General features: G+C 44.9%; 12 non-coding genes across 12 annotated transcripts; all 12 read left to right on the top strand.

Annotated features, from left to right (window-relative positions):
• The first annotated feature begins 123 nt into the window (after window positions 1-123).
• On the top strand, window positions 124-196 carry TRNAV-CAC (transfer RNA valine (anticodon CAC)). Its single transcript has one exon. It is a non-coding gene; the product is annotated as a tRNA-Val (tRNA).
• Window positions 197-2,852: 2,656 nt separating this feature from the next.
• On the top strand, window positions 2,853-2,925 carry TRNAV-AAC (transfer RNA valine (anticodon AAC)). Its single transcript has one exon. It is a non-coding gene; the product is annotated as a tRNA-Val (tRNA).
• A 2,438-nt stretch (window positions 2,926-5,363) lies between these two features.
• Window positions 5,364-5,436, top strand: TRNAV-AAC (transfer RNA valine (anticodon AAC)). Its single transcript has one exon. It is a non-coding gene; the product is annotated as a tRNA-Val (tRNA).
• Window positions 5,437-6,201: 765 nt separating this feature from the next.
• On the top strand, window positions 6,202-6,274 carry TRNAV-AAC (transfer RNA valine (anticodon AAC)). Its single transcript has one exon. It is a non-coding gene; the product is annotated as a tRNA-Val (tRNA).
• A 1,603-nt stretch (window positions 6,275-7,877) lies between these two features.
• On the top strand, window positions 7,878-7,950 carry TRNAV-CAC (transfer RNA valine (anticodon CAC)). The gene has a single exon. It is a non-coding gene; the product is annotated as a tRNA-Val (tRNA).
• A 146-nt stretch (window positions 7,951-8,096) lies between these two features.
• Window positions 8,097-8,169, top strand: TRNAV-AAC (transfer RNA valine (anticodon AAC)). The gene has a single exon. It is a non-coding gene; the product is annotated as a tRNA-Val (tRNA).
• A 546-nt stretch (window positions 8,170-8,715) lies between these two features.
• Window positions 8,716-8,788, top strand: TRNAV-CAC (transfer RNA valine (anticodon CAC)). The gene has a single exon. It is a non-coding gene; the product is annotated as a tRNA-Val (tRNA).
• Window positions 8,789-9,552: 764 nt separating this feature from the next.
• TRNAV-CAC (transfer RNA valine (anticodon CAC)) lies at window positions 9,553-9,625 on the top strand. The gene has a single exon. It is a non-coding gene; the product is annotated as a tRNA-Val (tRNA).
• Window positions 9,626-9,771: 146 nt separating this feature from the next.
• On the top strand, window positions 9,772-9,844 carry TRNAV-AAC (transfer RNA valine (anticodon AAC)). Its single transcript has one exon. It is a non-coding gene; the product is annotated as a tRNA-Val (tRNA).
• Window positions 9,845-10,389: 545 nt separating this feature from the next.
• Window positions 10,390-10,462, top strand: TRNAV-UAC (transfer RNA valine (anticodon UAC)). Its single transcript has one exon. It is a non-coding gene; the product is annotated as a tRNA-Val (tRNA).
• A 146-nt stretch (window positions 10,463-10,608) lies between these two features.
• On the top strand, window positions 10,609-10,681 carry TRNAV-AAC (transfer RNA valine (anticodon AAC)). Its single transcript has one exon. It is a non-coding gene; the product is annotated as a tRNA-Val (tRNA).
• Window positions 10,682-11,444: 763 nt separating this feature from the next.
• TRNAV-AAC (transfer RNA valine (anticodon AAC)) lies at window positions 11,445-11,517 on the top strand. The gene has a single exon. It is a non-coding gene; the product is annotated as a tRNA-Val (tRNA).
• The last annotated feature ends 15,833 nt before the right edge of the window (window positions 11,518-27,350 follow it).

Here is a 27,350-nt window from a genome sequence, read left to right as displayed (position 1 = left end):
GAGTGTCGTTTGGAACCAATCAGAAACGCGTTTTGCGACTTTTGAATGACTCAACATTCCTCGCGTTGGTTTATAAATTTGGTTTTGTTTGCGTCTAAAGACCAGTTGAGGTGTTTTCATCGGGTTTCTGTAGTGTAGTGGTTATCACGTTCGCCTCACACGCGAAAGGTCCCCGGTTCGAAACCGGGCAGAAACATGAGATGTTCTACTTTTGAAGACACAAGAGAGAGAAATCTTTTTTCATTGTGTCTTTTCCTCCAAAGTAGCTGCCAGTTATTACTGTGCTCAGTGTTCTCCCTCTAGTCTGCTGTACTCAAAGGTCTAGAAGTGAGCAGTCAACGTGTTTCTGTAGTGTAGTGGTTATCACGTTTGCCTAACACGCGAAAGATCCCCGGTTCGAAACCGGGCAGAAACAAGAGACTGTCTCTTTTTTTAAGGAATCGGAAAGAAAAATCTTGTTTCGTCGTGTCTTTCCCGCCACGGTAGATGCCACTCATACCTGCCACTAAGAGTTTGCTTCATATGCAAAAGAACCACTGCTTTAAACAGAACAGAAAATGACGCAGGGGTTGCTTTTGCTATGGGGCAGTAACAAAATATTCCCGAGTGACATTCACTTTTAGATGACGAGAGAAGAAAGCCCTTGCATTTCTCTTTACATTAGTTTTGTTTGCCTGTAAGGACGGCTTCAGTTTTTTAAACAGTTTTTCAAAAGTAGGGGTTTTCAATTTGCCTAACGCGTGAAAGTCCCTGTTTGAAAACCGTTGAGTTTCTGTAGTGAAGTGGACATCACATTTGCCACAATTGTCGACGGTGCCCAGTTCGAGACAAGGTGGGAGTGTCGTTTGGAACCAATCAGAAACGCGTTTTGCGACTTTTGAATGACTCAACATTCCTCGCGTTGGTTTATAAATTTGGTTTTGTTTGCGTCTAAAGACCAGTTGAGGTGTTTTCATCGGGTTTCTGTAGTGTAGTGGTTATCACGTTCGCCTCACATGCGAAAGGTCCCCCGTACGAAACAGGGCAGAAACATGAGATGTTCTACTTTTGAAGACACAAGAGAGAGAAATCTTTTTTCATTGTGTCTTTTCCTCCAAAGTAGCTGCCAGTTATTACTGCGCTCAGTGTTCTCCATCTAGTCTGCTGTACTCAAAGGTCTAGAAGTGAGGAGTCAACGTGTTTCTGTAGTGTAGTGGTTATCACGTTCGCCTAACACGCGAAAGATCCCCGTTTCGAAACCGGGCAGAAATAAGAGACTGTCTCTTTTTATAAGGAATCGGAAAGAAAAATCTTGTTTCGTCGTGTCTTTCCCGCCACGGTAGATGCCACTCATACCTGCCACTAAGAGTTTGCTTCATATGCAAAAGAACCACTGATTTAAACAGAACAGAAAATGACGCAGGGGTTGCTTTTGCTATGGGGCAGTAACAAAATATTCCCGAGTGACATTCACTTTTAGATGACGAGAGAAGAAAGCCCTTGCATTTCTCTTTACATTAGTTTTGTTTGCCTGTAAGGACAGCTTCAGTTTTTAAAACAGTTTTTCAAAAGTAGGGGTTTTCACTTTTGCCTAACGCGTGAAAGTCCCTGTTTGAAAACCGTTGAGTTTCTGTAGTGAAGTGGACATCACATTTGCCACAATTGTCGACGGTGCCCAGTTCGAGACAAGGTGGGAGTGTCGTTTGGAACCAATCAGAAACGCGTTTTGCGACTTTTGAATGACTCAACATTCCTCGCGTTGGTTTATAAATTTGGTTTTGTTTGCGTCTAAAGACCAGTTGAGGTGTTTTCATCGGGTTTCTGTAGTGTAGTGGTTATCACGTTCGCCTCACACGCAAAAGGTCCCCCGTTCGAAACCGGGCAGAAACATGAGATGTTCTACTTTTGAAGACACAAGAGAGAGAATTCTTTTTTCATTGTGTCTTTTCCTCCAAAGTAGCTGCCAGTAATTACTCCGCTCAGTGTTCTCCATCTAGTCTGCTGTACTCAAAGGTCTAGAAGTGAGCAGTCAACGTGTTTCTGTAGTGTAGTGGTTATCATGTTCGCCTAACACGCGAAAGGTCGCCGGTTCGAAACCGGGCAGAAACAAGAGACTGTCTCTTTTTTTAAGGAATCGGAAAGAAAAATCTTGTTTCGTCGTGTCTTTCCCGCCACGGTAGATGCCACTCATACCTGCCACTAAGAGTTTGCTTCATATGCAAAAGAACCACTGATTTAAACAGAACAGAAAATGACGCAGGGGTTGCTTTTGCTATGGGGCAGTAACAAAATATTCCCGAGTGACATTCACTTTTAGATGACGAGAGAAGAAAGCCCTTGCATTTCTCTTTACATTAGTTTTGTTTGCCTGTAAGGACGGCTTCAGTTTTTTAAACAGTTTTTCAAGAGTAGGGGTTTTCACTTTTGCCTAACGCGTGAAAGTCCCTGTTTGAAAACCGTTGAGTTTCTGTAGTGAAGTGGACATCACATTTGCCACAATTGTCGACGGTGCCCAGTTCGAGACAAGGTGGGAGTGTCGTTTGGAACCAATCAGAAACGCGTTTTGCGACTTTTGAATGACTCAACATTCCTCGCGTTGGTTTATAAATTTGGTTTTGTTTGCGTCTAAAGACCAGTTGAGGTGTTTTCATCGGGTTTCTGTAGTGTAGTGGTTATCACGTTCGCCTCACACGCAAAAGGTCCCCCGTTCGAAACCGGGCAGAAACATGAGATGTTCTACTTTTGAAGACACAAGAGAGAGAATTCTTTTTTCATTGTGTCTTTTCCTCCAAAGTAGCTGCCAGTTATTACTGCGCTCAGTGTTCTCCATCTAGTCTGCTGTACTCAAAGGTCTAGAAGTGAGCAGTCAACGTGTTTCTGTAGTGTAGTGGTTATCACGTTCGCCTAACACGCGAAAGGTCCCCGGTTCGAAACCGGGCAGAAACAAGAGACTGTCTCTTTTTTTTAAGGAATCGGAAAGAAAAATCTTGTTTCGTCGTGTCTTTCCCGCCACGGTAGATGCCACTCATACCTGCCACTAAGAGTTTGCTTCATATGCAAAAGAACCACTGATTTAAACAGAACAGAAAATGACGCAGGGGTTGCTTTTGCTATGGGGCAGTAACAAAATATTCCCGAGTGACATTCACTTTTAGATGACGAGAGAAGAAAGCCCTTGCATTTCTCTTTACATTAGTTTTGTTTGCCTGTAAGGACGGCTTCAGTTTTTTAAACAGTTTTTCAAGAGTAGGGGTTTTCACTTTTGCCTAACGCGTGAAAGTCCCTGTTTGAAAACCGTTGAGTTTCTGTAGTGAAGTGGACATCACATTTGCCACAATTGTCGACGGTGCCCAGTTCGAGACAAGGTGGGAGTGTCGTTTGGAACCAATCAGAAACGCGTTTTGCGACTTTTGAATGACTCAACATTCCTCGCGTTGGTTTATAAATTTGGTTTTGTTTGCGTCTAAAGACCAGTTGAGGTGTTTTCATCGGGTTTCTGTAGTGTAGTGGTTATCACCTTCGCCTCACACGCGAAAGGTCCCCGGTTCGAAACCGGGCAGAAACATGAGATGTTCTACTTTTGAAGACACAAGAGAGAGAAATCTTTTTTCATTGTGTCTTTTCCTCCAAAGTAGCTGCCAGTTATTACTGTGCTCAGTGTTCTCCCTCTAGTCTGCTGTACTCAAAGGTCTAGAAGTGAGCAGTCAACGTGTTTCTGTAGTGTAGTGGTTATCACGTTTGCCTAACACGCGAAAGATCCCCGGTTCGAAACCGGGCAGAAACAAGAGACTGTCTCTTTTTTTAAGGAATCGGAAAGAAAAATCTTGTTTCGTCGTGTCTTTCCCGCCACGGTAGATGCCACTCATACCTGCCACTAAGAGTTTGCTTCATATGCAAAAGAACCACTGCTTTAAACAGAACAGAAAATGACGCAGGGGTTGCTTTTGCTATGGGGCAGTAACAAAATATTCCCGAGTGACATTCACTTTTAGATGACGAGAGAAGAAAGCCCTTGCATTTCTCTTTACATTAGTTTTGTTTGCCTGTAAGGACGGCTTCAGTTTTTTAAACAGTTTTTCAAAAGTGGGGGTTTTCAATTTGCCTAACGCGTGAAAGTCCCTGTTTGAAAACCGTTGAGTTTCTGTAGTGAAGTGGACATCACATTTGCCACAATTGTCGACGGTGCCCAGTTCGAGACAAGGTGGGAGTGTCGTTTGGAACCAATCAGAAACGCGTTTTGCGACTTTTGAATGACTCAACATTCCTCGCGTTGGTTTATAAATTTGGTTTTGTTTGCGTCTAAAGACCAGTTGAGGTGTTTTCATCGGGTTTCTGTAGTGTAGTGGTTATCACGTTCGCCTCACATGCGAAAGGTCCCCCGTACGAAACAGGGCAGAAACATGAGATGTTCTACTTTTGAAGACACAAGAGAGAGAAATCTTTTTTCATTGTGTCTTTTCCTCCAAAGTAGCTGCCAGTTATTACTGCGCTCAGTGTTCTCCATCTAGTCTGCTGTACTCAAAGGTCTAGAAGTGAGGAGTCAACGTGTTTCTGTAGTGTAGTGGTTATCACGTTCGCCTAACACGCGAAAGATCCCCGTTTCGAAACCGGGCAGAAATAAGAGACTGTCTCTTTTTATAAGGAATCGGAAAGAAAAATCTTGTTTCGTCGTGTCTTTCCCGCCACGGTAGATGCCACTCATACCTGCCACTAAGAGTTTGCTTCATATGCAAAAGAACCACTGATTTAAACAGAACAGAAAATGACGCAGGGGTTGCTTTTGCTATGGGGCAGTAACAAAATATTCCCGAGTGACATTCACTTTTAGATGACGAGAGAAGAAAGCCCTTGCATTTCTCTTTACATTAGTTTTGTTTGCCTGTAAGGACAGCTTCAGTTTTTAAAACAGTTTTTCAAACGTAGGGGTTTTCACTTTTGCCTAACGCGTGAAAGTCCCTGTTTGAAAACCGTTGAGTTTCTGTAGTGAAGTGGACATCACATTTGCCACAATTGTCGACGGTGCCCAGTTCGAGACAAGGTGGGAGTGTCGTTTGGAACCAATCAGAAACGCGTTTTGCGACTTTTGAATGACTCAACATTCCTCGCGTTGGTTTATAAATTTGGTTTTGTTTGCGTCTAAAGACCAGTTGAGGTGTTTTCATCGGGTTTCTGTAGTGTAGTGGTTATCACGTTCGCCTCACACGCAAAAGGTCCCCCGTTCGAAACCGGGCAGAAACATGAGATGTTCTACTTTTGAAGACACAAGAGAGAGAATTCTTTTTTCATTGTGTCTTTTCCTCCAAAGTAGCTGCCAGTTATTACTGCGCTCAGTGTTCTCCATCTAGTCTGCTGTACTCAAAGGTCTAGAAGTGAGCAGTCAACGTGTTTCTGTAGTGTAGTGGTTATCACGTTCGCCTAACATGCGAAAGGTCCCCGGTTCGAAACCGGGCAGAAACAAGAGACTGCCTCTTTTTTTTAAGGAATCGGAAAGAAAAATCTTGTTTCGTCGTGTCTTTCCCGCCACGGTAGATGCCACTCATACCTGCCACTAAGAGTTTGCTTCATATGCAAAAGAACCACTGATTTAAACAGAACAGAAAATGACGCAGGGGTTGCTTTTGCTATGGGGCAGTAACAAAATATTCCCGAGTGACATTCACTTTTAGATGACGAGAGAAGAAAGCCCTTGCATTTCTCTTTACATTAGTTTTGTTTGCCTGTAAGGACGGCTTCAGTTTTTTAAACAGTTTTTCAAGAGTAGGGGTTTTCACTTTTGCCTAACGCGTGAAAGTCCCTGTTTGAAAACCGTTGAGTTTCTGTAGTGAAGTGGACATCACATTTGCCACAATTGTCGACGGTGCCCAGTTCGAGACAAGGTGGGAGTGTCGTTTGGAACCAATCAGAAACGCGTTTTGCGACTTTTGAATGACTCAACATTCCTCGCGTTGGTTTATAAATTTGGTTTTGTTTGCGTCTAAAGACCAGTTGAGGTGTTTTCATCGGGTTTCTGTAGTGTAGTGGTTATCACGTTCGCCTCACACGCAAAAGGTCCCCCGTTCGAAACCGGGCAGAAACATGAGATGTTCTACTTTTGAAGACACAAGAGAGAGAATTCTTTTTTCATTGTGTCTTTTCCTCCAAAGTAGCTGCCAGTTATTACTGCGCTCAGTGTTCTCCATCTAGTCTGCTGTACTCAAAGGTCTAGAAGTGAGCAGTCAACGTGTTTCTGTAGTGTAGTGGTTATCACGTTCGCCTAACACGCGAAAGGTCCCCGGTTCGAAACCGGGCAGAAACAAGAGACTATCTCTTTTTTTTAAGGAATCGGAAAGAAAAATCTTGTTTCGTCGTGTCTTTCCCGCCACGGTAGATGCCACTCATACCTGCCACTAAGAGTTTGCTTCATATGCAAAAGAACCACTGATTTAAACAGAACAGAAAATGACGCAGGGGTTGCTTTTGCTATGGGGCAGTAACAAAATATTCCCGAGTGACATTCACTTTTAGATGACGAGAGAAGAAAGCCCTTGCATTTCTCTTTACATTAGTTTTGTTTGCCTGTAAGGACGGCTTCAGTTTTTTAAACAGTTTTTCAAGAGTAAGGGTTTTCACTTTTGCCTAACGCGTGAAAGTCCCTGTTTGAAAACCGTTGAGTTTCTGTAGTGAAGTGGACATCACATTTGCCACAATTGTCGACGGTGCCCAGTTCTAGACAAGGTGGGAGTGTCGTTTGGAACCAATCAGAAACGCGTTTTGCGACTTTTGAATGACTCAACATTCCTCGCGTTGGTTTATAAATTTGGTTTTGTTTGCGTCTAAAGACCAGTTGAGGTGTTTTCATCGGGTTTCTGTAGTGTAGTGGTTATCACGTTCGCCTCACACGCAAAAGGTCCCCCGTTCGAAACCGGGCAGAAACATGAGATGTTCTACTTTTGAAGACACAAGAGAGAGAATTCTTTTTTCATTGTGTCTTTTCCTCCAAAGTAGCTGCCAGTTATTACTGCGCTCAGTGTTCTCCATCTAGTCTGCTGTACTCAAAGGTCTAGAAGTGAGCAGTCAACGTGTTTCTGTAGTGTAGTGGTTATCACGTTCGCCTAACACGCGAAAGGTCCCCGGTTCGAAACCGGGCCGAAACAAGAGACTGTCTCTTTTTTTTAAGGAATCGGAAAGAAAAATCTTGTTTCGTCGTTTCTTTCCCGCCACGGTAGATGCCACTCATACCTGCCACTAAGAGTTTGCTTCATATGCAAAAGAACCACTGATTTAAACAGAACAGAAAATGACGCAGGGGTTGCTTTTGCTATGGGGCAGTAACAAAATATTCCCGAGTGACATTCACTTTTAGATGACGAGAGAAGAAAGCCCTTGCATTTCTCTTTACATTAGTTTTGTTTGCCTGTAAGGACGGCTTCAGTTTTTTAAACAGTTTTTCAAGAGTAGGGGTTTTCACTTTTGCCTAACGCGTGAAAGTCCCTGTTTGAAAACCGTTGAGTTTCTGTAGTGAAGTGGACATCACATTTGCCACAATTGTCGACGGTGCCCAGTTCGAGACAAGGTGGGAGTGTCGTTTGGAACCAATCAGAAACGCGTTTTGCGACTTTTGAATGACTCAACATTCCTCGCGTTGGTTTATAAATTTGGTTTTGTTTGCGTCTAAAGACCAGTTGAGGTGTTTTCATCGGGTTTCTGTAGTGTAGTGGTTATCACATTCGCCTCACACGCGAAAGGTCCCCGGTTCGAAACCGGGCAGAAACATGAGATGTTCTACTTTTGAAGACACAAGAGAGAGAAATCTTTTTTCATTGTGTCTTTTCCTCCAAAGTAGCTGCCAGTTATTACTGTGCTCAGTGTTCTCCCTCTAGTCTGCTGTACTCAAAGGTCTAGAAGTGAGCAGTCAACGTGTTTCTGTAGTGTAGTGGTTATCACGTTCGCCTCACACGCGAAAGGTCCCCGGTTCGAAACCGGGCAGAAACATGAGATGTTCTACTTTTGAAGACACAAGAGAGAGAAATCTTTTTTCATAGTGTGTTTTCCTCCAAAGTAGCTGCCAGTTATTATTGCGCTCAGTGTTCTCCATCTAGTCTGCTGTACTCAAAGGTCTAGAAGTGAGCAGTCAACGTGTTTCTGTAGTGTAGTGGTTATCACGTTCGCCTAACACGCGAAAGGTCCCCGGTTCGAAACCGGGCAGAAACAAGAGACTATCTCTTTTTTTTAAGGAATCGGAAAGAAAAATCTTGTTTCGTCGTGTCTTTCCCGCCACGGTAGATGCCACTCATACCTGCCACTAAGAGTTTGCTTCATATGCAAAAGAACCACTGATTTAAACAGAACAGAAAATGACGCAGGGGTTGCTTTTGCTATGGGGCAGTAACAAAATATTCCCGAGTGACATTCACTTTTAGATGACGAGAGAAGAAAGCCCTTGCATTTCTCTTTACATTAGTTTTGTTTGCCTGTAAGGACGGCTTCAGTTTTTTAAACAGTTTTTCAAGAGTAAGGGTTTTCACTTTTGCCTAACGCGTGAAAGTCCCTGTTTGAAAACCGTTGAGTTTCTGTAGTGAAGTGGACATCACATTTGCCACAATTGTCGACGGTGCCCAGTTCGAGACAAGGTGGGAGTGTCGTTTGGAACCAATCAGAAACGCGTTTTGCGACTTTTGAATGACTCAACATTCCTCGCGTTGGTTTATAAATTTGGTTTTGTTTGTGTCTAAAGACCAGTTCAGGTGTTTTCATCGGGTTTCTGTAGTGTAGTGGTTATCACGTTCGCCTCACACGCGAAAGGTCCCCGGTTCGAAACCGGGCAGAAACATGAGATGTTCTACTTTTGAAGACACAAGAGAGAGAAATCTTTTTTCATTGTGTCTTTTCCTCCAAAGTAGCTGCCAGTAATTACTCCGCTCAGTGTTCTCCATCTAGTCTGCTGTACTCAAAGGTCTAGAAGTGAGCAGTCAACGTGTTTCTGTAGTGTAGTGGTTATCATGTTCGCCTAACACGCGAAAGGTCGCCGGTTCGAAACCGGGCAGAAACAAGAGACTGTCTCTTTTTTTAAGGAATCGGAAAGAAAAATCTTGTTTCGTCGTGTCTTTCCCGCCACGGTAGATGCCACTCATACCTGCCACTAAGAGTTTGCTTCATATGCAAAAGAACCACTGATTTAAACAGAACAGAAAATGACGCAGGGGTTGCTTTTGCTATGGGGCAGTAACAAAATATTCCCGAGTGACATTCACTTTTAGATGACGAGAGAAGAAAGCCCTTGCATTTCTCTTTACATTAGTTTTGTTTGCCTGTAAGGACGGCTTCAGTTTTTTAAACAGTTTTTCAAGAGTAGGGGTTTTCACTTTTGCCTAACGCGTGAAAGTCCCTGTTTGAAAACCGTTGAGTTTCTGTAGTGAAGTGGACATCACATTTGCCACAATTGTCGACGGTGCCCAGTTCGAGACAAGGTGGGAGTGTCGTTTGGAACCAATCAGAAACGCGTTTTGCGACTTTTGAATGACTCAACATTCCTCGCGTTGGTTTATAAATTTGGTTTTGTTTGCGTCTAAAGACCAGTTGAAGTGTTTTCATCGGGTTTCTGTAGTGTAGTGGTTATCACGTTCGCCTCACACGCGAAAGGTCCCCGGTTCGAAACCGGGCAGAAACATGAGATGTTCTACTTTTGAAGACACAAGAGAGAGAAATCTTTTTTCATTGTGTCTTTTCCTCCAAAGTAGCTGCCAGTTATTACTGTGCTCAGTGTTCTCCCTCTAGTCTGCTGTACTCAAAGGTCTAGAAGTGAGCAGTCAACGTGTTTCTGTAGTGTAGTGGTTATCACGTTCGCCTAACACGCGAAAGATCCCCGGTTCGAAACCGGGCAGAAACAAGAGACTGTCTCTTTTTTTAAGGAATCGGAAAGAAAAATCTTGTTTCGTCGTGTCTTTCCCGCCACGGTAGATGCCACTCATACCTGCCACTAAGAGTTTGCTTCATATGCAAAAGAACCACTGATTTAAACAGAACAGAAAATGACGCAGGGGTTGCTTTTGCTATGGGGCAGTAACAAAATATTCCCGAGTGACATTCACTTTTAGATGACGAGAGAAGAAAGCCCTTGCATTTCTTTTTACATTAGTTTTGTTTGCCTGTAAGGACGGCTTCAGTTTTATAAACAGTTTTTCAAAAGTAGGGGTTTTCACTTTTGCCTAACGCGTGAAAGTCCCTGTTTGAAAACCGTTGAGTTTCTGTAGTGAAGTGGACATCACATTTGCCACAATTGTCGACGGTGCCCAGTTCGAGACAAGGTGGGAGTGTCGTTTGGAACCAATCAGAAACGCGTTTTGCGACTTTTGAATGACTCAACATTCCTCGCGTTGGTTTATAAATTTGGTTTTGTTTGTGTCTAAAGACCAGTTGAGGTGTTTTCATCGGGTTTCTGTAGTGTAGTGGTTATCACGTTCGCCTTACACGCGAAAGGTCCCCGGTTCGAAACCGGGCAGAAACATGAGATGTTCTACTTTTGAAGACACAAGAGAGAGAAATCTTTTTTCATTGTGTCTTTTCCTCCAAAGTAGCTGCCAGTTATTACTGTGCTCAGTGTTCTCCCTCTAGTCTGCTGTACTCAAAGGTCTAGAAGTGAGCAGTCAACATGTTTCTGTAGTGTAGTGGTTATCACGTTCGCCTAACACGCGAAAGATCCCCGGTTCGAAACCGGGCAGAAACAAGAGACTGTCTCTTTTTTTAAGGAATCGGAAAGAAAAATCTTGTTTCGTCGTGTCTTTCCCGCCACGGTAGATGCCACTCATACCTGCCACTAAGAGTTTGCTTCATATGCAAAAGAACCACTGATTTAAACAGAACAGAAAATGACGCAGGGGTTGCTTTTGCTATGGGGCAGTAACAAAATATTCCCGAGTGACATTCACTTTTAGATGACGAGAGAAGAAAGCCCTTGCATTTCTCTTTACATTAGTTTTGTTTGCCTGTAAGGACGGCTTCAGTTTTTTAAACAGTTTTTCAAAAGTAGGGGTTTTCAATTTGCCTAACGCATGAAAGTCCCTGTTTGAAAACCGTTGAGTTTCTGTAGTGAAGTGGACATCACATTTGCCACAATTGTCGACGGTGCCCAGTTCGAGACAAGGTGGGAGTGTCGTTTGGAACCAATCAGAAACGCGTTTTGCGACTTTTGAATGACTCAACATTCCTCGCGTTGGTTTATAAATTTGGTTTTGTTTGCGTCTAAAGACCAGTTGAGGTGTTTTCATCGGGTTTCTGTAGTGTAGTGGTTATCACGTTCGCCTCACACGCAAAAGGTCCCCCGTTCGAAACCGGGCAGAAACATGAGATGTTCTACTTTTGAAGACACAAGAGAGAGAATTCTTTTTTCATTGTGTCTTTTCCTCCAAAGTAGCTGCCAGTTATTACTGCGCTCAGTGTTCTCCATCTAGTCTGCTGTACTCAAAGGTCTAGAAGTGAGCAGTCAACGTGTTTCTGTAGTGTAGTGGTTATCACGTTCGCCTAACACGCGAAAGGTCCCCGGTTCGAAACCGGGCAGAAACAAGAGACTCTCTTTTTTTTAAGGAATCGGAAAGAAAAATCTTGTTTCGTCGTGTCTTTCCCGCCACGGTAGATGCCACTCATACCTGCCACTAAGAGTTTGCTTCATATGCAAAAGAACCACTGATTTAAACAGAACAGAAAATGACGCAGGGGTTGCTTTTGCTATGGGGCAGTAACAAAATATTCCCGAGTGACATTCACTTTTAGATGACGAGAGAAGAAAGCCCTTGCATTTCTCTTTACATTAGTTTTGTTTGCCTGTAAGGACGGCTTCAGTTTTTTAAACAGTTTTTCAAGAGTAAGGGTTTTCACTTTTGCCTAACGCGTGAAAGTCCCTGTTTGAAAACCGTTGAGTTTCTGTAGTGAAGTGGACATCACATTTGCCACAATTGTCGACGGTGCCCAGTTCGAGACAAGGTGGGAGTGTCGTTTGGAACCAATCAGAAACGCGTTTTGCGACTTTTGAATGACTCAACATTCCTCGCGTTGGTTTATAAATTTGGTTTTGTTTGTGTCTAAAGACCAGTTGAGGTGTTTTCATCGGGTTTCTGTAGTGTAGTGGTTATCACTAGAGATGAGCGAACACTAAAATGCTCGGGTACTCGTTATTCGAGACGAACTTTTCCCGATGCTCGAGTGCTCGTCTCGAATAACGAACCCCATTGAAGTCAATGGGAGACTCGAGCATTTTTCAAGGGGACCAAGGCTCTGCACAGGGAAGCTTGGCCAAACACCTGGGAACCTCAGAAAAGGATGGAAACACCACGGAAATGGACAGGAAACAGCAGGGGCAGCATGCATGGATGCCTCTGAGGCTGCTTAATCGCACCATTATGCCGAAATTATGGGCAACAGCATGGCCATGACAGAGTGACAGAATGAAGCTAGATAGCATGTAAAACATCCAATAATTGACCCTGACACTATAGGGGACGGCATGCAGAGGCAGAGGCAGCGGCAGCAGGCTAGAGAGTGGCATGGCGACATACCCTAATTGGACTCAGGCTTCAAACCAATGGGTGTCAGAGAGGAACCAAAGGAGGTGAGCAAGAAGCGCTCAAATAATATCGGTACATGATAAAAGTTTGCCAGTATATTTTGTGGATTACACAGCAGGGTGGCGACAAAGTTAACATGGAAGCCATGAAAACAACCCAAAATTCTGCCTGACACAGCTCGTTTGATAAGGGGACCATGTATGCTTACAGTTCATGCCAGTCGCTGCACTGGCTGCCAGTCTCCTTTCGAATATAGTTTAAAATAATAATAACCCTCATCCATAAAGCTCTGTATAATGCTGCACCCCCCTACCTCTCCTCTCTTATCTCAGTCTATCGCCCAACCCGTGCTCTTAGATCCGCCAGTGATCTTAGATTAACCTCTACCCTAGTGCGGACCTCCCACTTGCGTCTCCAAGACTTCTCTAGAGCTGCACCAATTCTATGGAATGCTCTGCCCTGGACTATCAGACTAATACCTAACCTCCAAAGTTTCAAACGTGCTCTTAAAACCCATTTCTTTAGGCAAGCCTATAACACTCATTAACTGCATGAAGTTTTAACTCTTCTACTAACCCGTCCTGTGTCGTCCTCCCATCTGTTATCCAGCAACCAACAGGCACCAGACTTCTCTGCAGTCCCATTCACCCTGGACCTGGTATATAAGATGACGGCTGAGTGGTTCAAGCGACAGCAATTCCATTTATTATATTTTTTTCTATTCCCTAAGAAGAATGGCTTGACCATTAAATATTCTTTTACCTCGTGTTACCCCATCATCTTCATAAACCGTAAGCTCTGGCGAGCAGGGACCTCACTCCTGTTGTTCCATACAAATGTTGTGCTCTGTTACATTACATTTGTATTTGTTTCCTATGATTTGTAAAGCGCTACAGAATATGATGACGCTATATAAATAAAGATTATTATTATTATTATTATGGAGGCAGTGAACTAGTAGTAGATTAAAGGTGCTGCAACTATGTTAGTTGGATCTTGGGATGGAGCTGGCGCTCTGCAGCCAGGCGAGCTTTTGCCAATCCAAGCCCCTGTCTCTAGGCTACTCCCCAAACAGCACTTCTAAGAACCTTTTGTATAAGATCAAGTGTAGTAGCGTTCTTATAAGTTTAGGATATGGCGGGTGAGGGGAATGTAAACAGATGCGCAAGAAGCGCTGAAATAATATCCCTAAATGGTAAAAGTTTGCAAGTATATTTTGTGGATTACACAGCAGGGTGGCGACAAAGTTAACAACTTTGATGTGGAATGCCCTGTAATAGCTCTTGGGCGGTGTGCCTTTTATCGCCTAGGCTCAGCAGTTTCAGCACCGCCTGCTGTCGCTTAGTGACGGCACTGCTGCTGTGCCTAGAGCTACCGACTGATGGCGCCATGCCCACGGATGGTAATTCGGAGGAGGAGGAGGTGGAGGAGGGGTGGGAGGAGGTATAGTAGGCCTTTGAGACCTGGACCGAGGTAGGCCCCGCAATTCTCTGCGTCGGCAGTATATGACCAGCCCCAGGGTCAGACTCGGTCCCAGCCTGCACCAAGTTAAGTGTAGTAGCGTTCTTATAAGTTTGGGATATGGCGGGTGAGGGGAATGTAAACAGATGCGCAAGAAGCGCATGATGCGCATGGAGCTGGCGCTCCGCTGCCAGGCGAGCTTTCGCCAATTCAAGCCCCTGTCTCTAGGCTACTCCCCAAACAGCACTTCTAAGAACCTTTTGTATAAGATCAAGTGTAGTAGCGTTCTTATAAGTTTAGGATATGCCGGGTGAGGGGAATGTAAACAGATGCGCAAGAAGCGCATGATGCGCATGGAGCTGGCGCTCCGCTGCCAGGCGAGCTTTCGCCAATTCAAGCCCCTGTCTCTAGGCTACTCCCCAAACAGCACTTCTAAGAACCTTTTGTATAAGATCAAGTGTAGTAGCGTTCTTATAAGTTTAGGATATGCCGGGTGAGGGGAATGTAAACAGATGCGCAAGAAGCGCATGATGCGCATGGAGCTGGCGCTCCGCTGCCAGGCGAGCTTTCGCCAATTCAAGCCCCTGTCTCTAGGCTACTCCCCAAACAGCACTTCTAAGAACCTTTTGTATAAGATCAAGTGTAGTAGCGTTCTTATAAGTTTAGGATATGCCGGGTGAGGGGAATGTAAACAGATGCGCAAGAAGCGCTGAAATAATATCCCTAAATGGTAAAAGTTTGCCAGTATATTTTGTGGATAACACAGCAGGGTGGCGACAAAGTTAACAACTTTGATGTGGAATCCATGAAAACAACCCAAATTTCTGCCTGACACACCTCGTTTGATAAAGGGACGATGTATGGAGGCAGCTATATGGACGACTTTTGGAGGTAGCAATGGAGACAACGTGTGGAGGCTGCTATGGAGACAATTTAATTTGGATAGTGCCTGTATGTGGCAGTCCCAAACATTTTTCAAACCAGAGGAGCAGGTAGGTGGCCCTCCAGTAAAATGGAATAGATTGAGTGCCTGTATGTGGCAGTCCCAAAAATGTTTCAAACCAGAGGAGCAGGTAGGTGGCCCTGCAGTAAAATGGAATAGATTGAGTGCCTGTATGTGGCAGTCCCAAAAATTTTTCAAACCAGAGGAGCAGGTAGGTGGCCCTCCAGTAAAATGGAATAGATTGAGTGCCTGTATGTGGCAGTCCCAAAAATGTTTCAAACCAGAGGAGCAGGTAGGTGGCCCTGCAGTAAAATGGAATAGATTGAGTGCCTGTATGTGGCACTCACAAAAATTGTTCAAACCAGAGGAGCAGGTAGGTGGCCCTCCAGTAAAATTAAATGCATGAAGTACTATAGCAAGAGCCAGTGGGCCCTGTCAAAAAATAGCCATTTTCCTCTGCTTTACTGTACAAAGAGGAGGAGAAGGAGGAAAATGAGGAGGAGGAGGAGTGGATCAATTATTCAGGTTGAGCTTCCTTCACCTGGTGGAGATTGGAAATTCTGAGAAATCCAGCCTTTATTCATTTTAATAAGCGTCAGCCTGTCAGCGCTGTCAGTCGACAGGCGTGTACGCTTATCGGTGATGATGCCACCAGCTGCACTGAAAACCCGCTCGGACAAGACGCTAGCGGCAGGGCAGGCAAGAACCTCCAAGGCGTACAGCGCCAGTTCGTGCCACATGTCCAGCTTTGAAACCCAGTAGTTGTAGGGAGCTGTGTGATCATTTAGGACGATGGTATGGTCAGCTACGTACTCCCTCACCATCTTTCTGTAAAGATCAGCCCTACTCTGCCGAGACTGGGGACAGGTGACAGTGTCTTGCTGGGGTGACATAAAGCTGGCAAAAGCCTTGTAAAGCGTACCCTTGCCAGTGCTGGACAAGCTGCCTGCTCGCCTACTCTCCCTCGCTACTTGTCCCGCAGAACTACGCACTCTGCCGCTAGCGCTGTCAGAAGGGAAATACTGTTTCAGCTTGTGCACCAGGGCCTGCTGGTATTCATGCATTCTCACACTCCTTTCCTCTGCAGGGATGAGAGTGGAAAGATTTTGCTTGTACCGTGGGTCCAAGAGAGTGAACACCCAGTAATCGGTGCTGGAATAAATTCTTTGAATGCGAGGGTCACGGGATAGGCAGCCTAGCATGAAATCTGCCATATGCGCCAGAGTACCAACGCGTAAGAATTCACTCCCCTCACTGGCCTGACTGTCCATTTCCTCCTCCTCCAACTCCTCCAACTCCTCTTCTTCTGCCCATACACGCTGAACAGTAAAGGACTCAACAATGGTCCCCTCTTGTGTCTCACCAACATTCTCCTCCTCTTCCTCCTCATCCTCCTCCACCTCCACCTCCTCCGATATGCGCTGAGAAACAGACCTGAGGGTGCTTTGGCTATCAACAAGGGAATATTCTTCCCCTGTCTCTTGTGACGAGCGCAAAGCTTCCGACTTCATGCTGACCAGAGAGTTTTTCAACAGGCCAAGCAGCGGGATGGTGAGGCTGATGATGGCGGCATCGCCACTGACCATCTGTGTTGACTCCTCAAAGTTACTCAGCACCTGACAGATATCAGACATCCACGTCCACTCCTCATTGTAGACTTGAGGAAGCTGACTGACCTGACTACCAGTTCTGGTGGAAGTTGACATCTGGCAGTCTACAATCGCTCTGCGCTGCTGGTAAACTCTGGATAACATGGTCAGTGTTGAATTCCACCTCGTGGGCACGTCGCACAACAGTCGGTGAGCGGGCAGTTGGAGGCGGCGCTGCGCTGCCCTGAGAGTGGCAGCATCTGGGCTGGACTTCCTGAAATGCGCACAGATGCGGCGCACCTTCGTGAGCAAATCAGACAGATTGGGGTATGTCTTGAGGAAACGCTGAACTATCAGATTTAACACATGGGCCAGGCATGGCACATGTGTCAGTCTGCCGAGTTGCAGAGCCGCCACCAGGTTACGGCCGTTGTCACACACAACCATTCCCGGCTTGAGGTTCAGCGGTGCCAGCCACAGATCAGTCTGCGCCGTGATGCCCTGTAATAGCTCTTGGGCGGTGTGCCTTTTGTCGCCTAGGCTCAGCAGTTTGAGCACCGCCTGCTGTCGCTTAGCGACGGCACTGCTGCTGTGCCTAGAGCTACCGACTGATGGCGCCGTGCCCACGGATGGTAGTTCGGAGGAGGAGGTGGAGGAGGGGTGGGAGGAGGAGGAGGCATAGTAGGCCTGAAACACCTGGACCGAGGTAGGCCCCGCAATCCTCGGCGTCGGCAGTATATGAGCAGCCCCAGTGTCAGACTCGGTCCCAGCCTCCACCAAGTTAACCCAATGTGCCGTCAGCGATATATAGTGGCCCTGCCCGGCAGCACTCGTCCACGTGTCCGTGGTCAGGTGGACCTTGTCAGAAACGGCGTTGGTCAGGGCACGGATGATGTTGTCTGACACGTGCTGGTGCAGGGCTGGGACGGCACATCGGGAAAAGTAGTGGCGGCTGGGGACCGAATACCGAGGGGCGGCCGCCGCCATGAGGTTGCGAAAGGCCTCGGTCTCTACTAGCCTATAGGGCAGCATCTCCAGGCTAAGCAATCTGGAGATGTGCACATTAAGGGCTTGGGCGTGCGGGTGGGTTGCACTATATTTGCGTTTCCGCTCCAGCGTCTGGGGTATGGAGAGCTGAACGCTGGTGGATGCTGTGGAGGATCGTGGAGGCGACGATGGGGTTTTTGTGGCAGGGTCCTGGGCAGGGGGCTGACTAGCAGCTGACACAGGGGAAGGAGCAGTGGTGTGCACGGCCGGAGGTGAACGGGCTTGTTGCCACTGAGTGGGGTGTTTAGCATTCATATGCCTGCGCATACTGGTGGTAGTTAAGCTAGTAGTGGTGGAACCCCTGCTGAGCCTGGTTTGGCAAATGTTGCACACCACAGTCCGTCGGTCATCCGGTGTTTCCTTAAAGAACCTCCAGACTTCTGAAGATCTAGCCCTCGCCGCAGGAGCCCTCGCCACGGGAGCTTCACTAGTTGACACATTTGGCGCTGATGCACCAGCTCTGGCCCTGCCTCTCCGTCTGGCCCCACCACTGCCTCTTCCAACCTGTTCTGGTCGAGGACTCTCCTCCGTCTCAGAAGCACTGTGTTCACCCGGCCTCTCAACCCAGCTTGGGTCTGTCACCTCATCATCCTCCGATTCCTCAGTCTGCTCCCCCCTCGGACTTCCTGCCCTGACAACAACTTCCCCACTGTCTGACAACCGTGTCTCCTCATCGTCGGACACCTCTTTACACACTTCCACTACGTCAAGAAGGTCATCATCACCCACAGACTGTGACTGTTGGAAAACCTGGGCATCGGAAAATTGCTCAGCAGCAACCGGACAAGTGGTTTGTGACTGTGGGAAGGGTCCAGAAAACAGTTCCTCAGAGTATGCCGGTTCAAATGCCAAATTTTCCTGGGAGGGGGCAGACTGGGGGGGAGGAGGCTGAGGTGCAGGAGCTGGAGGAGTGGCGATTTCGGTGACATGGGTGGACTGCGTGGAAGACTGACTGGTGGTGGACAAATTGCTCGAAGCATTGTCAGCAATCCACGACATCACCTGTTCGCACTGTTCTGGCCTCAACAGTGCTCTACCACGAGTCCCAGTAACTTCAGACATGAACCTAGGGAGTGTAGCTCTGCGGCGTTCCCCTGCTCCCTCATCAGCAGGTGGTGTCTCACCCCGCCCAGGACCACGGCCTCTGACCCCTGCAGTAGTTGGACGCCCACGTCCCCGCCCTCGTCCTCTACCCCTAGCCCTCGGGTTAAACATTTTTAAAATGAGAGTTATAACTTTATTTTTTTTTTTACTTTTTTTTTTTTTTTTTTGTGTTTTTTGTTTTTTTTTGTGTTTTTTGTTTTTTTTTGAGTTTTTAAAACCAAACAATGCTATCCTATTGCTATGGCTATTTTCTAGCCAAGTATCAAAGCACACTACTATGCCAGATGAGATGACACTGAGTTAGTGCCTAATTGAAATCCAACCCCTACTAAATTTTCCCACTTCGGTCTTTGCTATGGATATGTGCGTCACTAAGCGCAGAACACAGCGGTCGCAAGTCTCACTACAAATTGCTCAGAATTGGCTAGTACATGCACTGCAGAAAGTACAGCCACCAGCAGATCAACCAGAAATCAAATATATAGAACGCTACTGTATGCGTAAGTAAGCTCTTTGTATTCTCCTATGGCTATTTTCTAGCCAAGTATCAAAGCACACTACTATGCCAGATGAGATGACACTGAGTTAGTGCCTAATTGAAATCCAACCCCTACTAAATTTTCCCACTTCGGTCTTTGCTATGGATATGTGCGTCACTAAGCGCAGAACACAGCGGTCGCAAGTCTCACTACAAATTGCTCAGAATTGGCTAGTACATGCACTGCAGAAAGTACAGCCACCAGCAGATCAACCAGAAATCAAATATATAGAACGCTACTGTATGCGTAAGTAAGCTCTTTGTATTCTCCTATGGCTATTTTCTAGCCAAGTATCAAAGCACACTACTATGCCAGATGAGATGACACTGAGTTAGTGCCTAATTGAAATCCAACCCCTACTAAATTTTCCCACTTCGGTCTTTGCTATGGATATGTGCGTCACTAAGCGCAGAACACAGCGGTCGCAAGTCTCACTACAAATTGCTCAGAATTGGCTAGTACATGCACTGCAGAAAGTACAGCCACCAGCAGATCAACCAGAAATCAAATATATAGAACGCTACTGTATGCGTAAGTAAGCTCTTTGTATTCTCCTATGGCTATTTTCTAGCCAAGTATCAAAGCACACTACTATGCCAGATGAGATGACACTGAGTTAGTGCCTAATTGAAATCCAACCCCTACTAAATTTTCCCACTTCGGTCTTTGCTATGGATATGTGCGTCACTAAGCGCAGAACACAGCGGTCGCAAGTCTCACTACAAATTGCTCAGAATTGGCTAGTACATGCACTGCAGAAAGTACAGCCACCAGCAGATCAACCAGAAATCAAATATATAGAACGCTACTGTATGCGTAAGTAAGCTCTTTGTATTCTCCTATGGCTATTTTCTAGCCAAGTATCAAAGCACACTACTATGCCAGATGAGATGACACTGAGTTAGTGCCTAATTGAAATCCAACCCCTACTAAATTTTCCCACTTCGGTCTTTGCTATGGATATGTGCGTCACTAAGCGCAGAACACAGCGGTCGCAAGTCTCACTACAAATTGCTCAGAATTGGCTAGTACATGCACTGCAGAAAGTACAGCCACCAGCAGATCAACCAGAAATCAAATATATAGAACGCTACTGTATGCGTAAGTAAGCTCTTTGTATTCTCCTATGGCTATTTTCTAGCCAAGTATCAAAGCACACTACTATGCCAGATGAGATGACACTGAGTTAGTGCCTAATTGAAATCCAACCCCTACTAAATTTTCCCACTTCGGTCTTTGCTATGGATATGTGCGTCACTAAGCGCAGAACACAGCGGTCGCAAGTCTCACTACAAATTGCTCAGAATTGGCTAGTACATGCACTGCAGAAAGTACAGCCACCAGCAGATCAACCAGAAATCAAATATATAGAACGCTACTGTATGCGTAAGTAAGCTCTTTGTATTCTCCTATGGCTATTTTCTAGCCAAGTATCAAAGCACACTACTATGCCAGATGAGATGACACTGAGTTAGTGCCTAATTGAAATCCAACCCCTACTAAATTTTCCCACTTCGGTCTTTGCTATGGATATGTGCGTCACTAAGCGCAGAACACAGCGGTCGCAAGTCTCACTACAAATTGCTCAGAATTGGCTAGTACATGCACTGCAGAAAGTACAGCCACCAGCAGATCAACCAGAAATCAAATATATAGAACGCTACTGTATGCGTAAGTAAGCTCTTTGTATTCTCCTATGGCTATTTTCTAGCCAAGTATCAAAGCACACTACTATGCCAGATGAGATGACACTGAGTTAGTGTCTAATTGAAATCCAACCCCTACTAAATTTTCCCACTTCGGTCTTTGCTATGGATATGTGCGTCACTAAGCGCAGAACACAGCGGTCGCAAGTCTCACTACAAATTGCTCAGAATTGGCTAGTACATGCACTGCAGAAAGTACAGCCACCAGCAGATCAACCAGAAATCAAATATATAGAACGCTACTGTATGCGTAAGTAAGCTCTTTGTATTCTCCTATGGCTATTTTCTAGCCAAGTATCAAAGCACACTACTATGCCAGATGAGATGACACTGAGTTAGTGCCTAATTGAAATCCAACCCCTACTAAATTTCCCCACTTCGGTCTTTGCTATGGATATGTGCGTCACTAAGCGCAGAACACAGCGGTCGCAAGTCTCACTACAAATTGCTCAGAATTGGCTAGTACATGCACTGCAGAAAGTACAGCCACCAGCAGATCAACCAGAAATCAAATATATAGAACGCTACTGTATGCGTAAGTAAGCTCTTTGTATTCTCCTATGGCTATTTTCTAGCCAAGTATCAAAGCACACTACTATGCCAGATGAGATGACACTGAGTTAGTGCCTAATTGAAATCCAACCCCTACTAAATTTTCCCACTTCGGTCTTTGCTATGGATATGTGCGTCACTAAGCGCAGAACACAGCGGTCGCAAGTCTCACTACAAATTGCTCAGAATTGGCTAGTACATGCACTGCAGAAAGTACAGCCACCAGCAGATCAACCAGAAATCAAATATATAGAACGCTACTGTATGCGTAAGTAAGCTCTTTGTATTCTCCTATGGCTATTTTCTAGCCAAGTATCAAAGCACACTACTATGCCAGATGAGATGACACTGAGTTAGTGCCTAATTGAAATCCAACCCCTACTAAATTTTCCCACTTCGGTCTTTGCTATGGATATGTGCGTCACTAAGCGCAGAACACAGCGGTCGCAAGTCTCACTACAAATTGCTCAGAATTGGCTAGTACATGCACTGCAGAAAGTACAGCCACCAGCAGATCAACCAGAAATCAAATATATAGAACGCTACTGTATGCGTAAGTAAGCTCTTTGTATTCTCCTATGGCTATTTTCTAGCCAAGTATCAAAGCACACTACTATGCCAGATGAGATGACACTGAGTTAGTGCCTAATTGAAATCCAACCCCTACTAAATTTTCCCACTTCGGTCTTTGCTATGGATATGTGCGTCACTAAGCGCAGAACACAGCGGTCGCAAGTCTCACTACAAATTGCTCAGAATTGGCTAGTACATGCACTGCAGAAAGTACAGCCACCAGCAGATCAACCAGAAATCAAATATATAGAACGCTACTGTATGCGTAAGTAAGCTCTTTGTATTCTCCTATGGCTATTTTCTAGCCAAGTATCAAAGCACACTACTATGCCAGATGAGATGACACTGAGTTAGTGCCTAATTGAAATCCAACCCCTACTAAATTTTCCCACTTCGGTCTTTGCTATGGATATGTGCGTCACTAAGCGCAGAACACAGCGGTCGCAAGTCTCACTACAAATTGCTCAGAATTGGCTAGTACATGCACTGCAGAAAGTACAGCCACCAGCAGATCAACCAGAAATCAAATATATAGAACGCTACTGTATGCGTAAGTAAGCTCTTTGTATTCTCCTATGGCTATTTTCTAGCCAAGTATCAAAGCACACTACTATGCCAGATGAGATGACACTGAGTTAGTGCCTAATTGAAATCCAACCCCTACTAAATTTTCCCACTTCGGTCTTTGCTATGGATATGTGCGTCACTAAGCGCAGAACACAGCGGTCGCAAGTCTCACTACAAATTGCTCAGAATTGGCTAGTACATGCACTGCAGAAAGTACAGCCACCAGCAGATCAACCAGAAATCAAATATATAGAACGCTACTGTATGCGTAAGTAAGCTCTTTGTATTCTCCTATGGCTATTTTCTAGCCAAGTATCAAAGCACACTACTATGCCAGATGAGATGACACTGAGTTAGTGCCTAATTGAAATCCAACCCCTACTAAATTTTCCCACTTCGGTCTTTGCTATGGATATGTGCGTCACTAAGCGCAGAACACAGCGGTCGCAAGTCTCACTACAAATTGCTCAGAATTGGCTAGTACATGCACTGCAGAAAGTACAGCCACCAGCAGATCAACCAGAAATCAAATATATAGAACGCTACTGTATGCGTAAGTAAGCTCTTTGTATTCTCCTATGGCTATTTTCTAGCCAAGTATCAAAGCACACTACTATGCCAGATGAGATGACACTGAGTTAGTGCCTAATTGAAATCCAACCCCTACTAAATTTTCCCACTTCGGTCTTTGCTATGGATATGTGCGTCACTAAGCGCAGAACACAGCGGTCGCAAGTCTCACTACAAATTGCTCAGAATTGGCTAGTACATGCACTGCAGAAAGTACAGCCACCAGCAGATCAACCAGAAATCAAATATATAGAACGCTACTGTATGCGTAAGTAAGCTCTTTGTATTCTCCTATGGCTATTTTCTAGCCAAGTATCAAAGCACACTACTATGCCAGATGAGATGACACTGAGTTAGTGCCTAATTGAAATCCAACCCCTACTAAATTTTCCCACTTCGGTCTTTGCTATGGATATGTGCGTCACTAAGCGCAGAACACAGCGGTCGCAAGTCTCACTACAAATTGCTCAGAATTGGCTAGTACATGCACTGCAGAAAGTACAGCCACCAGCAGATCAACCAGAAATCAAATATATAGAACGCTACTGTATGCGTAAGTAAGCTCTTTGTATTCTCCTATGGCTATTTTCTAGCCAAGTATCAAAGCACACTACTATGCCAGATGAGATGACACTGAGTTAGTGTCTAATTGAAATCCAACCCCTACTAAATTTTCCCACTTCGGTCTTTGCTATGGATATGTGCGTCACTAAGCGCAGAACACAGCGGTCGCAAGTCTCACTACAAATTGCTCAGAATTGGCTAGTACATGCACTGCAGAAAGTACAGCCACCAGCAGATCAACCAGAAATCAAATATATAGAACGCTACTGTATGCGTAAGTAAGCTCTTTGTATTCTCCTATGGCTATTTTCTAGCCAAGTATCAAAGCACACTACTATGCCAGATGAGATGACACTGAGTTAGTGCCTAATTGAAATCCAACCCCTACTAAATTTTCCCACTTCGGTCTTTGCTATGGATATGTGCGTCACTAAGCGCAGAACACAGCGGTCGCAAGTCTCACTACAAATTGCTCAGAATTGGCTAGTACATGCACTGCAGAAAGTACAGCCACCAGCAGATCAACCAGAAATCAAATATATAGAACGCTACTGTATGCGTAAGTAAGCTCTTTGTATTCTCCTATGGCTATTTTCTAGCCAAGTATCAAAGCACACTACTATGCCAGATGAGATGACACTGAGTTAGTGCCTAATTGAAATCCAACCCCTACTAAATTTTCCCACTTCGGTCTTTGCTATGGATATGTGCGTCACTAAGCGCAGAACACAGCGGTCGCAAGTCTCACTACAAATTGCTCAGAATTGGCTAGTACATGCACTGCAGAAAGTACAGCCACCAGCAGATCAACCAGAAATCAAATATATAGAACGCTACTGTATGCGTAAGTAAGCTCTTTGTATTCTCCTATGGCTATTTTCTAGCCAAGTATCAAAGCACACTACTATGCCAGATGAGATGACACTGAGTTAGTGCCTAATTGAAATCCAACCCCTACTAAATTTTCCCACTTCGGTCTTTGCTATGGATATGTGCGTCACTAAGCGCAGAACACAGCGGTCGCAAGTCTCACTACAAATTGCTCAGAATTGGCTAGTACATGCACTGCAGAAAGTACAGCCACCAGCAGATCAACCAGAAATCAAATATATAGAACGCTACTGTATGCGTAAGTAAGCTCTTTGTATTCTCCTATGGCTATTTTCTAGCCAAGTATCAAAGCACACTACTATGCCAGATGAGATGACACTGAGTTAGTGCCTAATTGAAATCCAACCCCTACTAAATTTTCCCACTTCGGTCTTTGCTATGGATATGTGCGTCACTAAGCGCAGAACACAGCGGTCGCAAGTCTCACTACAAATTGCTCAGAATTGGCTAGTACATGCACTGCAGAAAGTACAGCCACCAGCAGATCAACCAGAAATCAAATATATAGAACGCTACTGTATGCGTAAGTAAGCTCTTTGTATTCTCCTATGGCTATTTTCTAGCCAAGTATCAAAGCACACTACTATGCCAGATGAGATGACACTGAGTTAGTGCCTAATTGAAATCCAACCCCTACTAAATTTTCCCACTTCGGTCTTTGCTATGGATATGTGCGTCACTAAGCGCAGAACACAGCGGTCGCAAGTCTCACTACAAATTGCTCAGAATTGGCTAGTACATGCACTGCAGAAAGTACAGCCACCAGCAGATCAACCAGAAATCAAATATATAGAACGCTACTGTATGCGTAAGTAAGCTCTTTGTATTCTCCTATGGCTATTTTCTAGCCAAGTATCAAAGCACACTACTATGCCAGATGAGATGACACTGAGTTAGTGCCTAATTGAAATCCAACCCCTACTAAATTTTCCCACTTCGGTCTTTGCTATGGATATGTGCGTCACTAAGCGCAGAACACAGCGGTCGCAAGTCTCACTACAAATTGCTCAGAATTGGCTAGTACATGCACTGCAGAAAGTACAGCCACCAGCAGATCAACCAGAAATCAAATATATAGAACGCTACTGTATGCGTAAGTAAGCTCTTTGTATTCTCCTATGGCTATTTTCTAGCCAAGTATCAAAGCACACTACTATGCCAGATGAGATGACACTGAGTTAGTGTCTAATTGAAATCCAACCCCTACTAAATTTTCCCACTTCGGTCTTTGCTATGGATATGTGCGTCACTAAGCGCAGAACACAGCGGTCGCAAGTCTCACTACAAATTGCTCAGAATTGGCTAGTACATGCACTGCAGAAAGTACAGCCACCAGCAGATCAACCAGAAATCAAATATATAGAACGCTACTGTATGCGTAAGTAAGCTCTTTGTATTCTCCTATGGCTATTTTCTAGCCAAGTATCAAAGCACACTACTATGCCAGATGAGATGACACTGAGTTAGTGCCTAATTGAAATCCAACCCCTACTAAATTTTCCCACTTCGGTCTTTGCTATGGATATGTGCGTCACTAAGCGCAGAACACAGCGGTCGCAAGTCTCACTACAAATTGCTCAGAATTGGCTAGTACATGCACTGCAGAAAGTACAGCCACCAGCAGATCAACCAGAAATCAAATATATAGAACGCTACTGTATGCGTAAGTAAGCTCTTTGTATTCTCCTATGGCTATTTTCTAGCCAAGTATCAAAGCACACTACTATGCCAGATGAGATGACACTGAGTTAGTGCCTAATTGAAATCCAACCCCTACTAAATTTTCCCACTTCGGTCTTTGCTATGGATATGTGCGTCACTAAGCGCAGAACACAGCGGTCGCAAGTCTCACTACAAATTGCTCAGAATTGGCTAGTACATGCACTGCAGAAAGTACAGCCACCAGCAGATCAACCAGAAATCAAATATATAGAACGCTACTGTATGCGTAAGTAAGCTCTTTGTATTCTCCTATGGCTATTTTCTAGCCAAGTATCAAAGCACACTACTATGCCAGATGAGATGACACTGAGTTAGTGCCTAATTGAAATCCAACCCCTACTAAATTTTCCCACTTCGGTCTTTGCTATGGATATGTGCGTCACTAAGCGCAGAACACAGCGGTCGCAAGTCTCACTACAAATTGCTCAGAATTGGCTAGTACATGCACTGCAGAAAGTACAGCCACCAGCAGATCAACCAGAAATCAAATATATAGAACGCTACTGTATGCGTAAGTAAGCTCTTTGTATTCTCCTATGGCTATTTTCTAGCCAAGTATCAAAGCACACTACTATGCCAGATGAGATGACACTGAGTTAGTGCCTAATTGAAATCCAACCCCTACTAAATTTTCCCACTTCGGTCTTTGCTATGGATATGTGCGTCACTAAGCGCAGAACACAGCGGTCGCAAGTCTCACTACAAATTGCTCAGAATTGGCTAGTACATGCACTGCAGAAAGTACAGCCACCAGCAGATCAACCAGAAATCAAATATATAGAACGCTACTGTATGCGTAAGTAAGCTCTTTGTATTCTCCTATGGCTATTTTCTAGCCAAGTATCAAAGCACACTACTATGCCAGATGAGATGACACTGAGTTAGTGCCTAATTGAAATCCAACCCCTACTAAATTTTCCCACTTCGGTCTTTGCTATGGATATGTGCGTCACTAAGCGCAGAACACAGCGGTCGCAAGTCTCACTACAAATTGCTCAGAATTGGCT

Source organism: Engystomops pustulosus, chromosome 6, assembly GCF_040894005.1.
Source record: "Engystomops pustulosus chromosome 6, aEngPut4.maternal, whole genome shotgun sequence".
Lineage (NCBI taxonomy): Eukaryota > Metazoa > Chordata > Amphibia > Anura > Leptodactylidae > Engystomops > Engystomops pustulosus.
The sequence above is the reverse complement of the archived record's forward strand: the minus strand, read 5'-3'. Positions and strand labels throughout refer to the sequence as shown.